Raw genomic sequence first — 16,596 nt, forward strand, 5'->3', positions numbered from 1 at the left:
CTTAACATCTGTGGTCATCAGTCCCCTAGAACTTAGAACTACTTAAACCTAACTAACCTAAGAACATCACGCAACACCCAGCCATCACGAGGCAGAGAAAATCCCTGACCCCGCCGGGAATCGAACTTACTTATATGGATATGGTGTCTGTTCTTTCGGACATGTCAGAAAGGACAGACACCATATCCATAAAAGTTTATAGGTCTGGCAATACCGGCCGTGACTTTCTTCTTCTGTGCAGATGCACACATATAAACTGAACTCTTACGGGACTTAGTAAAAATGTCTTCCACGAGTAATGAGTGTGTTGGGGTGGGACACAACGAATGTAGTGTGTGGACACACAAGGTAAGAATGTGGGTCTCGCGCGAGGCGTGTGCGAGATAGTCCCTGCAGTCGCACTATGCTCTGTTCCCTCGGTGGCTCAGATGGGTAGAGCGTCTCTCATGTAAGCAGGACATCGCGGTTTCGAATCCCGGTCGGGACACACATTTTTACCTGTCCCCGTTGATATATATCAACGCACGTCAGCAGCTGAAGGTATTAATATATAATTCTAATGTCATTGGTACTATGGTTCAAGGGTACTACGTTCTTTCATTTTGTGAAGTGCAAAATTTTACGTTTCTGAGTATTTAGAGCAAGATGCCAATCTCTGCATCACGCTAAAATCTTATCAAGATCTGACCGTATATTTATGCAGTTTCTTTCAGATAGTACTTCATTATAAGTAACTGCATCATCTGCAAAAAGCCTGAGTTTACTATTATGCTCCAAAACACATATTTTAGACTGTAAAATTCACACGAATGGCGAACAGTCATTTTTTACTACGGATATAAGGGTGTCCTGCATAACATGAAAGTCATGTGAGTCGTTATCTGCTCCACGGCTTGCTCATTCCCGACGAAAGGAGACGAGAAACGGATCGAGTTTTGACCAACGCTGGATCCAGAGCCGCGTAGAGGCTAGATCTGTGGCTAGGGAGATCCACATTTTAGTAGATGAGAACTTGGAAGGAAAGTAAGGTTTACTGTATGTCCCAGGAGCAGTAGATTAACGGTAAGCTGAAAAAATTTAAAGTAAAAATGATTCAAATGGCTCCGAGCACGTTGGGACTTAACATCGGAGGTCATCACTCCCTTAGAACTTAGAACTACTTAAACCTAACTAACCTAAGGACATCACACACATCCATGCCCGAGGCAGGATTCGAACCTGCAACCGTAGCTGTCGCGCGGTCCCAGACTGAAGCGCCTAGAACCGCTTGGCCACTCCGGCCGGCAAATTTAAAGTAAAATACACACAAATCAAACTGAGTACTTCAAATGCATATTTTTCGAGACAACGCTTTTCTGAAATCGTTCACATGATTTTTTAAAAAAAACACTTCTCAGTAAAATTGGAAGACAATACATTTTTCTTAGTGTTCTTTGTTTAGTCACACTTGAAGCTACAAATTAGCTCTTTTTTCAGTAACTACGTTTCGAAGCGGCCGCTATTTTAAAATTCACTTCAGGAAATAAAATTTAATACTAATGATATCAATGTCTGACTTTGATTACGGACCTATACTTCACCCTCATTCGTGCGAACCGTTTAGCTGCGCAATCCGCGCAGAGGTACTTTGGCCGCAATTTTGTAGCTGCAGAGGTGCAAGAACTTATCTACCAAAATTTATTAACAATATAGTTCAGATATGTACTGTTGTTTGTTAATAAGGATTTATATGATAAAATATTTTTTTGCAGAAAAAAAGTTAAACATGAGCAACAGATTAGTTCTCTCAAACTCTCACTTCGCACTGTGTCTCTCAACGTTAATCCAAAAAGTGACTTCAGAAATCTCCGATTCTCTGTTCAGCTCCTTTTCTTAGGATTCACTACCACACAATGCTAGAGTAGACTTAGCCACTACATTCTGCAATTTTAATGTGATCTCATTCTAATAGTTTTACGAAGATGCCTCCTTATACCACCTTATACAGCGTCATTTTTCTGTACCACATATGAATTAGTTTTGTACATATATCTGTTTCAACATATTTAATAGAACTTATCTGTTTTACTATCTTATTGTTTATCACTATTTCTGCTCTCCTTATCTGTATCCCTTCAATTGCCGGTACTTTTGTTTTATTTACAGATTTACACATATAATTACTTTGTAAAACGTTATTCAGCTTTACCTCATTTTCTTGTAAAGCCCTTTCATTGTTCGCAAATAAAAGAGTGCCTAAAAGTTTGTTCCTTCCCAGGTTCACAATCTCCGAGTTTTCAGAAATTTTCCATTAATGTATATTACATTCATCAGATTTAAAGGTACAGTGTAGTCGGCACGTATTTCTCATAATTTCGTGCTTCTCACCTTGTCGAAGGCCTCCTCAAAGTCTAGGAAGAGCAGAATAGTGGCTTGTTGAACTCTCTTCTTTTTTTTTTTTTATTAGTTGGATCTGCATAGGACCCGCCTTTGGGGAAGCCGCATTGCTCCTCTCCTGAAAATGTTTCTGCTATTGGATGGAGTACCCTTTTAACGATAAACGAATGGATTATAATTACTCTAAGCCATAATGGCTATGTTTGTGCACTGTGACTGTGTGGGATAATTATTTATTTCAGGCGGCCGGAGTGGCCGAGCGGTTCTAGGCGCGTCAGTCTCGAACCGCGCAACCGCTACGGTCGCAGGTTCGAATCTTGCCTCGGGCATGGATGTGTGTGATGTCCTTAGATTAGTTAGGTTTAAGTAGTTCTAAGTCTATGGGACTGATGACCTCAGATGTTAAGTCCATAGTGCTTAGAGCCATTTGAACCATTTGTATATTTCCCTACCCATGCAGTCGTCCGTAGTACTGTCTGGTGCCAGTTGCTCATTGACATGGGTTTCATAGCACCTAGCCCGACCGGCGGTTTCGAAATGTTTTTTTCAAAGTTTTTAAAACCTTTTTTTAAAAAAAGTGTACTGCGGCGTTTGAAAATCATCTCCCGTCTTTTGCTATTTGCAGTATGAGACCTGAGGATGGGCTTATAACAATCCGAAACCGGTCGTGCGAATATAAAGCAATTTACAACTGAAGTGGTATTTTCAACCTCTGCCATAATGCCCAGTTGCGGATGTTCTTCCAACAGGATTGTTTGTAGTGAAACCGGACTGTTGACGACTGGAAACATGTTGCCTGGTCGGACGAGTCTCGTTTAAAATTGTACCGAGCGAATGAGTTGTACGGGTATGGAGACAACCTCATGAATTCATGGACTCTGAATGTCAGCAGCGGACGGTTCAAGTTGGTGGAGGCTCTGTAATGGTGTGGGGCATGTACAGTTGGAGTGATACGGAGCTCCTGACACGTCTAGATACGACTGTGACAGGTGACTCGTACGTAATCGCTCTGTCTGATCGCCTGCATGAATTCATGTCCATTGTGCATTCCGACTAACTTGGGTAATTCCAAAGGGTCAAAACTGGTTCAAATGGCTCTAAGCACTATGGGACAAGATCAGAGGTCATCAGTCTCCTAGACAGAATTACTTAAAACTAACTAACCTAAGGACATCACACACATCCCTGCCCGAGGCAGGATTCGAACCTGCGACCGTAGCAGCAGCGCAGACTGAAACGCCTAGAACCGGTCGACCACGGCGGCCGGCTCCAGAGGGTCAATGCGTTTCAAGTTTCTGCTACCAATCACTTTTTATTTTATGCTTAACCTAACATAACGCAACGCGTTTCGAACATGTTCTGTTCATCTTCAGGCGTTTATACATACATACATACATACATATAGAGAAATGTTACTTAAAAATAAACAGTCTTAAACTAGATTAATCTAGAACTCTTTCCCCATTGTTTTTCACTCTAGCTGCTGATGTGGCTTTTGGGGAGAAGGAGTGGGGCAGTGTATGGCTAGAAATCGAAGTCAGTGATGACTTCTGCTGGTTTTCTTCCTTGTGGTTGACTGTGTATGATACCACAGCCTGTATAGGATGCAGATAGATTTGCATCAGCTACGTGTTACGAAAATAGTGTGAAATGCTTTTATATGGCAGTTGATCAATTACTATTTCTCCATCTTGCTGGTTCACTTGCATCACTGGTGTGATGGCGGAGCTGTTGATTGACATTACACTAATGCACATTATATTCTGTCACTGACTGCCGACGTAATTCCCTGCACAAATTGCTTCGATGTTATACACACAACACAAGATGACGGACTGTAGCATTTGAGTCTGTATCGATTATCGAGGTTTTGTATTGATATTCTTGGTACAGACAGATTTTTAGTCAGTTATTTATATTGACATATCTTTAATATATTGAGTTAGAACTGGCTTAAGATTGTTGAAGAATGAGTTTTTGAATTCGGTTATTTCATTAAGAGTGTTATCTCCATGCTTTGTGTTATGTTTGAAAATTTCCATTTCTTCCATGGTATCCATTCCCTTACTTTTTCTTATTTTGTGTAAAATTTCGAGGTTGTCTTCGATTTTCAAAGGGTGGCCTGTGTCGTTAATGTGAGTTGCTACTGTTGATTTGTTACATTTATCAAGCCTGTAGCAGTCTAAATGTTCTTTGATCCGAGTTCTGAAATTTCTGCCTGTTTGGCCGATATAATATTTATTACATTGGCTGCAGGTAATTTTGTAAATGCCAGCTGCATCAGTACTTGTGTTTTTATATTGCGAATAATCTTCCTTCTTCGCTTGTTGTTGGTGCTGAAGCTGATTTTTACTTCTGTATTTTTGAATAGTCTTGCTAATTTGTCAGATACTATTCGAAGATACGGCATGTTTACATATTTGACTGCTGGGGCACTGTCAGTTGTGAGTGTAGTTTGATGTGGTTTGTTCAGTTTATTTTTCATCTGTTGTGACATGGTATTAATTAGAGGAGGGTCACATCCATTGTTTATTGCAGTATATGTTATGGTTTCTATTTCTTGTTGGAGTCCTGTATGTTGAAGTGGAAATTTGTGTGCTGTGTACAGTATTGATCTATAAGCAGCTTTTTTGTGGGAGGAGGGATGTGCTGAGGGGTTTGGTATAGTGGCGTCAGTGCCAGTAGGTTTTCTGTAAGCTACCTTTTGGTTGTGTTTTGATACTTTTATGTCAAAAACAGGTATGGTGTGACCCTTCTCTAATTAATACCACTCAGGCACTCTGAACCGTGCATGCTGACTTGCAAAATGAGCAAGGGCAAAATGCGCGTCCGCATGTGGATCCTACTAATTCCCATCGTGCTCCGCGGCCAAGCTTGCAGTCTGAACGCCTTGAAGTAAACTGTTCAGAAGTTACGACGATTTTATTTCATATAGTTCAATAATTGTCACTCTGTGTGTAGTTTACACGTAACAGAAGGAAAGTGGAGCCACCAAAAGGTGTTGAGATTTGGATGCAAGGACACGGTTGTGCTAAGAAAGTTAATTGATGTGTAGCCCCGTATTACCATTATTCCTAAAGTGGTCCATCTACCTATCACCACGACTAAATGAAAACATTGATTACTATACTACTCACTTTTTTCGTAATACGACAAAAGCTCTTTACCAACCTTATCGCCAGCATGCATCGCCGTCCGCGTTGATCACTACACCCTATTGGGCGTCATATCCCACCTTTCGTAATATCCAGCGATGACGACAGTGTAGCTATTATCTCTGGATAAAAGTGTAATTTTCTGTTTGTTTCATAGCGTGTTCCCTTTATTATCTTCCGTCTTATACTGTAGCAGTTCTTTTTACGTATGGTGGAACAATGTGACTTGCCAGTCGCAAATCATTCAAAAGTTACTTTTGTATGTCGTAGAGCCTGCATAGCAGTCCGCGGTGATCAGACATCCCATTAATAATCATATTTCGCGTTTTGTAAAATCCAGGGGACCTTCAGAAATCTCGGTGTCTTTGAATGAAAGTGTAATTTCGTGTTCGTTCCACTGAGTATTCCTTTTACTTCATAAAAAAAAGAAAAAAAAGGTTCAAATGGCTCTGAGCACTGTGGGACTTAACATCTAGGGTCATCAGTCCCCTACAACTTAGAACTACTTAAACCTAACTAACCTAAGCACGTCACACACATCCATGCCCGAGACAGGATTCGAACCTGTGACCGTAGCGGTCGCGCGGTTCCAGACTGTAGCGCCTAGAACCGCACGGCCACACCGGCCGGCGGTTCAAATGGCTCTGAGCACTGTGGGACTTAACATCTAGGGTCATCAGTCCCCTACAACTTAGAACTAGTTAAACCTAACTAACCTAAGGACATCACACAACACCCAGTCATCACGAGGCAGAGAAAATCCCTGACCCCGCCGGGAATCGAACCCGGGAACCCGGGCGCGGAAAGCGAGAACGCTACCGCACGACCACGAGATGCGGACTTTCAGTTCAAAGGTTCTGTGCACTATGGAACTTAACTTCTGAGGTCACCAGACCCCTAGAACTACTTAAACCTAACTAACCTAAGCACGTGACACACATCCATGCCCGAGGCAGGATTCGAACCTGTGACCGTAGCGGTCGCGCGGTTCCAGACTGTAGCCCCTAGTACCGCTCGGCCACTCCGGCCGGCTCCTTTCAGTTACCATCTGTATTATAGTGTAGCAGTTCTTTCTAAGTATGGTCAAATTTGGTGGAAGAGTGTACGGCAAGTTGAAAAAGAGAGAAGGTTCAAGAGCGGGATATATTTACGTGTCCGTATGATCAACCTCTTTCCCTCAAAAATATCTCTCTCTTTCATACCTCCTCTGTGTCACTGCTCTGATTTGTGCTAAGATTGCAGTACACGCGACGTACGTATTTGATTCCACCGCCCTGAGTGGAATGCATAAAAGCTAATAAATGTTCAGCAACCTGCAGTCTTCTATGGTTGTTGTCCCCTGCGCAGAAAACAGCACGTTGGTTGTGAATCTGTAATCTTGAGACTGTAAGTAACTCTTAGCGAGGAACTGTTCTTTTAAAAATAATTAAATTTCCAATAAACTTGTTTATACCGGACGCCACTCGCTTTTTACTAGCGGAACACGAGAAACTACACAGTTACATTCCTTTTATAGATTCACAAATGATTTCTGTTCTTCAACAAATTAATGAACTGCATATTTCCGTAAATTAGTATTGCACTGTTCTCAAGCATATGTCGAAATAACTATACATTGCTGGTAAGGTCTTAACTGATACTGCGGCGGACGACATGTCCTTCCTCCGAGAATGGCGAACGACTTCGCCCGCCATCCAAGCTAGGCGTGATCCGAAGATCACCGAACTGCTTTGTCTGCGTTTTCGTTTCACAGTTGTTTATTATTCTGCTGGTTATTGATACTTGTGAAATAATAGAATGATGACGCGCTACTGAGAGATGCTTTATATATGACATGCAAGAAATACACTGTTTAGTTTGTCTAATATTAATAACAGACGATAAACATTTTGGCGCGCAACCTCCGAACGCAGCACCAATAGCGGAGAAGGACCACAATTTAGACGGTCTTTCTCACGATATCCGTACCTAACAGTTACCTCACACCACATTACGTCATCTTGCCACAGCTGCCTTCTCAACCGCTCTAAAAAGAGCTTCTTGTAGCCGAATATGATGGCTGCAAAGTCATAAATATTACAAATGTCTCTTGACAGCCACAAATCATGCAAAAGTTACTTCCGTCCTTAAGTTTTACACATTTAATTAAGTTCCAATCTTGAATAAACGTGTATAGCTGTTATAAGGTCTGTACATTAAAAGAAACAAGCGTGTCTGACAAGAAATGCACTTAAACTGATTCCATTAACGTAAGTTACAATAAAAGTTGCGGTCGTTACTGTAAGGGACGATGGCCATCGGTGTGTGACAACTGACCACCAGATATTTCCAGGTTTGCCCATCTTCAAATGCGTCAGTCATTTTCTCTGCACTCAGTCGTTACATGGAAAGAGAACAAAAAGCCTAATTTCCGCAGTTGCCTAACAAACACATATTTTACATCTACATCTACGTCTAATGGATACTCTGCAAATCACATTTAAGTGCCTGGCAGAGGGTTCATCGAACCAACTTCACAATTCTCTATTATTCCAATCTCGTATAGCGCGCGGAAAGAACGAACACCTATACCTTTCCGTACGAGCTCTGATTTCCCTTATTTTATCGTGGTGATCGTTCCTCCCTTTGTAGGTCGGTATCAACCAAATATTTTTGCATTCGGAGGAGAAAGTTGGTGATTGGAATTTCGTGAGAAGATTCCGTCGCAACGAAAAACGCCTTTCTTTTAATGATTTCCAGCCCATATCCTGTATCATTTCTGTGACTGTCTCTCCATATTTCGCGATAATACCAAACGTGCTCGGCTTTTAGATTAGACTGATTTATCGTGTAACTGAAGTTTAACGAGTTCCTTTTAGCACTCATGGAGATGACCTCACACTTCTCGTTATTTAGGGTCAACTGCCACTTTTCGCACCATTCAGGTATTTCTTCTAAATACTTACCGTATAATACAACTTTTAAAGCGGCTTGCGCATACGTTGGGTCGGGAATTACGAGCACCGAGTGGCACCGACAATTTGATGATACTACAGACTTCATTAGAAGCGGAGAGAAGCTACAGAATTACTTAGAAAAGAAGGCAGTGGCGTAGCTCTTGAAGTGGAAGCTGGCCTTGATCTGGTGTAGCGGCAGCCTCGCCACGCCGCGATGTGTGTGTCTGTGTGGTCAGTAACCCGGCGTGGGAGGGCCTGAGTCAGCGCCTGGCCCGCTCCTAACCAGGCACCGCTGGCGACCGTGACAGGACGCGGCAGGGCGCGCTAAAGTCTGCGGCAGTCTTCTCTGCTCGCCGATGAGGCGGACATCGGCTATGTTTACCTGTTAAATGGCCTGTTCGTTGCACGTAACGTCTTCAAACACTCTGATGTTGTCTTGGTAAGAAATCGAAACTAGAGGTTGAATAGCAGGGTGGTTTTAAATTAACTTGAACCAGTGTACGCAGAAAACTATTTAACATCTGGGTACCCAACTTTTCAGGAATGATGTTCAGACTGTGCACAGCAGTAGTTGCATTGTTAGTAGTGTTAGTGCCATTACTTACCGTTAGGCGTCGCTGCTGTTACGGCGCCGTATTGTTGAAAGACAAGCATCAATGTGCATTACAACTGCCGCTACCTTCAGGATTTCAAAGACTGTGTCCCAGTCAATATTGTCAGAACCTTCCTCTAAGTATACAAATACTGTAAACGTAAACGTAAACTTTCTTTTAGGATAACTGCTATAGATACTACATACATCTTTAATATTGCCATTTCTGTTCAGTTGTAAATACGTTCTGTTAATGTTTTCGTCATAAATATTTTCCCAAAACTTCATTCATACGCCGAAAGTATACCGCCGATGAAAGATACACAACTGGCCATTAAAATTGCTACACCACGAAGATGACATGCTACAGACGCGAAATTTAACGGACAGGAAGAAGATGCTGTGATATGCAAATGTTTAGCTTTTCAGAGCATTCACACTCCTGTGGCGACACCTACAACCTGATGACATGAGGAAACTTTCCAACCGATTTCTCATACACAAACAGCACTTGACCGGCTTTGCTTGGTGAAACGTTGTTATGATACCTCGTGTAAGAAGCAGAAATGCGTGCCGGCCGCGGTGGTCTCGCGGTTCTAGGCGCACAGTCCGGAACCGTGCGACTGCTACGGTAGCAGGTTCGAATCCTGCCTCGGGCATGGATGTGTGTGATGTCCTTAGGTTAGTTAGGTCTAAGTAGTTCTAAGTTCTAGGGGACTAATGACCACAGCAGTTGAGTCCCATAGTGCTCAGAGCCATTTTTTTTATTTTATTTATTTTTTTTTTTTTTTTTTTTTTTTGGAATGCGTACCATCACGTTTCCGACTTTGATCAAGGTCGGATTGTAGCCTATCGCGATTGCGGTTTATCATATCGCGACATTTCTGCCCGCGTAGGTCGAAATCCAATGACTGTTAGCAAAATATGGAGTCGGTGGGTTCAAGAGGGTAATACGGAACACCGCGCTGGATCCCAACGGCCTCGTATCACTAGCAGTCGAGATGACAGGCATCTTATCCGCATGGCTGTAACGGATCGTGCAGCCACGTCTCGATCCCTGAGTCAACATATGGTTTACGTTTGCAAGACAACAACCATCTGCACGAACAGTTCGACGACGTTTGCAGCAGCATGGACTATCAGCTCGGAGACCGTGGCTGTGGTTACCCTTGACGCTGCATCACTGACAGGTGTACTCAACGACGAACTTGGGTGGACGAATGGCAAAACGTCGGATGAATCCAGGTTCTGTTTACAGCATCATGATGGTAGCATCAGTGTTTGACGACATCGCGGTGGGCGCACATTGGAAGCATGCATTCATCATCGCCACACTGGCGTATCACCTGGCGTGATGGTATGGGGTGCCACTGGTTACACGTCTCGGACACCTCTTGTTGGCGTTGACGACACTTTGAACAGTGGACGTTGCAATTCAGGTGTGGTACGACCCGTGGATCTACCCTTCATTCGATCTTTGCAGGATAATGCATGACCGCATGTTGCAGGTCCTGTACGGACCTTTCTCGATACAGAAAATGTTGGACTGCTGCCCTGGCGAGGACATTCTCCAGATCTCTCTCCAATTGGAAATGTCTGGCCGAGCAACTGGCTCGTCACATTACGCGTCACTACTCTTGATGAACTGTGGTATCGTGTTGAAGCTGCATGGGCAGCTGTACCTGTACACGCCATCCAAGCTCTGTTTGACTAATGCCCAGGCGTATCAAGGCCATTATTAAGACCAGAGGTGGTTGTTCTGGGTACTGATTTCTCAGGATGTATGCACCCAAACTGCGTGAAAATGTAATCACATGTCAGTTCTAGTATAAAATATTATTTCAATGAATACCCGTTTATCATCTGCATTTCTTCCTGGTGTGGCAATTTTAATGGCCGGTAGTGTAGAAGGTGGAGGTGTTCGTTTGGCTGTGGAGCGCAGAAGGCGTTTTCGTAATTTTCGCTTTGCTCCCTTCCTCCCTCCTTTCCTTACGAGAAAATTGAATGTTTTAGACGTCTCTTGTGGGAAATGCTATGTACTTTTACCTGCTGTGTTTTTTTTATAACATACATAATTTTGAAATTGCAGGGGTGGGGGTGAGCGCTGCTGACGTTTTCGCAGAAAGGCCAAAACTCTCTGCTTTTAAGCGCACTGTAACGTCAATATCGCTCGCCAGGAAATCGAAAAGACTATTGCGTTTTGTAGGAAGTTTCATCTACTTTAATTTGGTGTATAATGGTTGTCTTCGAGCAGCGCATTGTTTTCGAAATATAAGCGGAAAATTGAAAAACGTGTGAAAATTTTGAAAATTTTGATTTCTTTTATGTTTTCCTTTGAGAAACCGATCTCCTACGAGACAGTCAAAATGAAATTCGGGTTTAGCATCCCAAAAAGACATGTCGAACCCTCGAAAAAAAATTCAACGACTTTAGTACGAAGAGTCCGCCCCGATAGTTGAGTGGTCAGCGCGGCAGTCTGTCGCGCCAAGGGGCCCGGGTTCGAGTCCCGGCTGTGTCGGAGATTTTCTCCGCACAGGTACTGGGTGTTTCCCCATCATCGTCAGTGGAAGGCAACGGGAAACCACCACTGGACTCACTTCCCTAGACGCTCATGCTTTAGATCTCTCTGACGAGACCTGCCGTAAGGCAGAACATAAATTTTAGTTTATTACGAAAAGGGTTGTTTTGAACATCAGTGTCTGAACTATAATTGGCACTGTGTGAACGACACTTCTTCCGAATGTCTGAAGGTATGTCTCCAGTTTCATGGGTTCTAAACAGAAGGCTGAAAAGTCGTTTGGTTGTCATTTCCAGGAATGATTTTAGAAATTCAGCAGGCGAAGGAGTGTTGTATGCCCTTTCTGTCTTATTGGATCTCAAGGCTTCTATAGCTCTGATACATTCTGACTGGACTGGATCCGTGGGAGCTAACGCGGTTGGTATATTACTGGTATGTGGAATTTCGTGCGGAATGTTGGAAACATTGCAAAGATTTTTTATTATTCGTGCAGCACAAAACCTAGGAGGGAACAAACAGCCTTTGCGTTTGACTTGCTCGGAAGTTACGAGCAATTGTCCCGTCTCTGCAGATGCCATTTGGCCATTTAAAGCGAGTGAGAGCATAATGAGGGAGAGAGACAGGGGGAGAGAGCGACCGTCGTGGAAGAGACGGATTGATTTAGGCAAATGAACCGCCGCGGTACGTCAGTTCAGGGGGATATACGCAGCTGTCTCAGGCGAGGCAGCTCCGCCTGGCCTGCTTCATCCACGGACGCGATACGATAATCTCGCTGGCTAACAGCGCCGCTCTCGTCTCAATAAACTCTCGCAGCGACTGACCACGCATTAGCACACAATCGCGGGCAGCTCTGCTGGAGCACTGGAGATGAGATACCGCGCCGCTAGGAGTCCCGCTTCCAGCGCTCTCAATAGCACTGGACCGCTGCTAAGTGGAGTTCCGCAAGGCTCTGTTCTCGGCCCGCTACTCTCTTTACACACAGCGTGAGGCGGCTAATGATTTCTCTGCAAATATCTTTAGACGTGTTCAAGATGTTGATTATCCGTATTCACCTAGACAAGCATTCACGGAAGGCGCTCAAAGTAATATTCAGCGTTTCCACAACATCATTAACTTGTTCGAAAGATCCGCAATATGATGGATTTTCAAGTTATGCATTGCTGTCAGTGTCGAGTTAGAATTCTAACCCAACTATTCAAAGTACCGCACGCTATCTTCATTTATTTATTCATTTTATGACGAACTCTGAATGACAGTAGCCGCGTGGGATTAGCCAAGTGGTCTAGGGCGCTGCGTCATGGACTGTCCGGCTGGTCCCGGCGGAGGTTCGAGTCCTGCCTCGGGCATGGGTGTGTGTGTTTGTACTTAGGATAATTTAGGTTAAGTAATGTGCAAGCTTAGGGACTGAACATTTGAACATTTTAGAATGACAGTAAACACAGCTTTATTGCAGTGATAAGTTCGAGTGATATCTACACTAATGTTCATAAATTAAGGATAATTGCAGAATGTGGTGCCACACAAAGTGGCACTACACAAAACTGGCGCCAATAGTATACGCATCACGGAACACACACGACACAGATCTGTAAGACCACATTATTGTTAATAAGTTGAGAAAACCGTCCCGAAACACACATGCTGCAAAACGCCACTGTTTCCTGCGCATGTACCCTGACATCCGTATGGGATATGATCACCATGCACACGTACACAGGCCGCACAACGGGTTGGCATACTCTGGATCAGGTGGTCGAGCAGCTGCTGGGGTATAGCCTCCCATTCTTGCACCATTGCCTATCATAGCTTCTGAAGTGTCGTAGGGGTTTGAAGACGTGCAGAGATACGTCGACCGAAAGCATTCCAGACATGCTCGGTGGGGTTTAGGTCCGGAGAACAGACAGGCCACTCCATTCGCCTGATATCTTCTCTTTCAAGGTATTCGTCAACGACGGCATCTCAGTGGGGCCGTGCGTTATCATCCATCACGAAGAAGGTGGGACCCACTGCACCCCTGAAAAGGTGCAGTACTGGTGCAAAACGACGTCCCGTTACACCTGACCTGTTATAGTTCTTTTGTCAAGGACACGCAGGGGTATACGTGCATCAATCATAATGCCACCCCACACCATCATACCACGACCTCCATACAGGTCCCTTTCAACGACATTAAGGTGTTGGTATCTGGTTCCTGGTTCACGCCAAATGAAAACCGGGCGAGAATCACTCTTCAGAATATACCTGGACTCGTGCGTGAACATAACCTCGGACCACTGTTCGAGTGACCATGTACTGTGCTCTTGACACCAGGCTTTACGGGCTCTCCTGTGACCAGGGGTCAGTGGAATGCACCATGCAGGTCGCCAAGGGAAAAACAGTCGTATGTAGATTGTGTTTCTGGAGACAACTGTCCCAGAGGCTGCGGTAAGGTCCCTAGCAATGCTACCTGCAGTACTCCATGGTCGTCTGCGGGCACTGATGGTGAGATGTGGGTCTTCTTGTGGTGTTGTACACTGTGCGTGTCCCGTGCTGTAGCGCCTGGACACGTTTCCTGTCTGCTGGAATCGTTGCCATAATCTTGAGATCACACTTTGTGGCACACGGAGGGCCCGTGCCACCACCTGCTGGATTTGACCAGCCTCCAGTCGCCCTAGTATTCTACCTCTCATAACGTCATCAGTATGTGTTATCTGAGTCATTTTCAACACACAGTCACCATTAGTACGTCTGAAAACGTCTGCACACTTACTCGCTGCACCGTACTCTGACATGCACCAACGCGACGATCGCAGGCCAAATGCACCGCATGGTAATACCCCGAGGTGATTTAAACCCGCAAACCACCCACCAGAGCGTTGGTTCAACATGTACCAGCATTATCCTTCATTTATGAGCATGAGTTTATATTTTCCTTATTTTATTCTGTTTCTAGACTGCGAATAGAAAACGAAATATTAAAATTGTAGCTAGAACAGATCATACAGTAGCTTGATAAACACTCATCGGGAAACTATTATCCGAATGGGACGGAAATCGGGAGATTTGATGAACACGTACGGAGAAAAAAAAATTACAATTACGGAAAAATTGGATGATTTATTCAAGTGAAAGAGAGTCACAAATTGAAGAAATCAGTAATGCGTTGGCCTAGCTCCGGCCCTTATGCAAGCACTTATTTCGCTTGGAATTGACTGAGATAGTTATTGGATGTCGTCCTGAAGGGTATCGTGCCAAATGACAGCCAAAGATGTCCTGCTATGGGAAGAAATGGCACCCCAGACCATCATTTCTGGTTGATCTGATGTATGGCGGGTGACAGTTCAAAATGGTTCAAAAAGCTCTAATCACTATGGGACTTAACATGTGAGGTCGTCAGTCCCCTAGAACTTAGAACTACTTAAAGCTAACTAACCTAAGGACATGACACACATCCTTGACCGAGGCAGGATTCGAACTTGCGATCGTAGCGGTCGCGCGGTTCCAGACTGAAGCGCCTAGAACCGCTCGGCCACATTTGTTTGTCTGAACATGTGCATCACATGTACCGATTTCCGTCCCTCTCGGATAATTCCTTCGCGGTGTGTTCTTCTTTTAAGTCTCAGAGTGTATGTCAGGACAACGCGTCGTCGTCGTTGTAGTTTTCAGTTCTGAGACTCGTCTAATGCAGCTCTCCATGCTAATCCACGCTGTGTCAGCCTCTTCATCTCTGAGTAACTACTGCAAGCTACATCCTTCTGAATACGGTTGTTGTACTGATCTCTTGGTCTCCGTCTACGATCTTCACCCACTACACTTCCCCCCAGCACTAGACTGGTGACCTCTTGGTGTGTCAGAACGTGTCCTGTCAACCTATCCCTTCTTTTAGTCAAGTTGTTTCATTATTCTTCTCCCCACTTGTATTCAATACGTTTTATTGGTTACACGGTCTACCCATCTGTTCTTCAGCATTCTTATGTATACCACTCTCTTTCAAATTATAAAGGTGGCAGGGGTAAAATACAGGGAGCGAAAGGCTATTTACAATTTATACAGAAACCAGATCGCAGTTATAAGAGTCAAGGGGCATGAAAGGGAAGCAGCGGTTGGGAAGGGAGTAAGACAGGGTTGTAGCCTCTCCCCGATGTTATTCAATCTCTATATTGAGCAAGCAGTAAACGAAACAAAAGAAAAATTCGGAGTAGGTATTAAAATCCATGGAGAAGAAATAAAAACTTTGAGGTTCGCCGATGACATTGTAATTCTGTCAGAGACAGGAAAGAACTTGGAAGAGCAGTTGAATGGAATGGATAGTGTCTTGAAAGGAGGATATAAGATGAACATCAACAAAAGCAAAACGAGGATAATGGAATGTAGTCGAATTAAGTCGGGTGATGCTGAGGGAATTAGATTAGGAAATGAGACATTTGAAGTAGTAAAGGAGTTTTGCTATTTGGGGAGCAAAATAACTGTTGATTGTCGAAGTAGAAAAAATGTAGACTGGCAATGGCAAGGAAAGCGTTGCTGAAGAAGAGAAATTTGCTAACATCGAGTATAGATTTATGTGTCAGGAAGTCATTTCTCAAAGCATTTGTATGGAGTATAGCCATGTATGGAAGTGAAACAAGGACGATAAATAGTTTGGAGAAGAAGAGAATAGAAGCTTTCGGAATGTGGTGCTACAGAAGAATGGTGAAGATTAGATGGGTAGATCACATAACTAATGAGGAAGTATTGAATAGAATTGGGGAGAAGAGAAGTTTGTGGCACAATCTGACCAGAAGAAAGAATCGGTTGGTAGGACATGTTCTGAGGCAACAAGGGATCACCAATTTAGTATTGGAGGGCAGCGTGGAGGGTAAAAATCGTAGAGGGGGACCAAGAGATGAATACACTAAGCAGATTCAGAAGGATGTAGGTTGCAGTAGATACTGGGAGATGAAGAAGCTTGCACAGGATAGAGTAGCATGGAGAGCTGCATCAAACCAGTCTCAGGACTGAAGACCACAACAAAAACAACCACTACATAGCAAAGTATGAAAT

The 16,596-nt window shown here is 43.8% G+C and overlaps 1 protein-coding gene across 3 annotated transcripts in view; it reads left to right on the forward strand.

The window, feature by feature from the left end:
• LOC126292282 (filaggrin-2-like) overlaps positions 1–16,596 on the forward strand; it is a 750,701-nt gene that overhangs the window by 222,696 nt on the left and 511,409 nt on the right. The window lies entirely within an intron of this gene.

This window comes from Schistocerca gregaria, chromosome 9, assembly GCF_023897955.1.
Source record: "Schistocerca gregaria isolate iqSchGreg1 chromosome 9, iqSchGreg1.2, whole genome shotgun sequence".
Taxonomy (NCBI): Eukaryota; Metazoa; Arthropoda; class Insecta; order Orthoptera; family Acrididae; genus Schistocerca; species Schistocerca gregaria.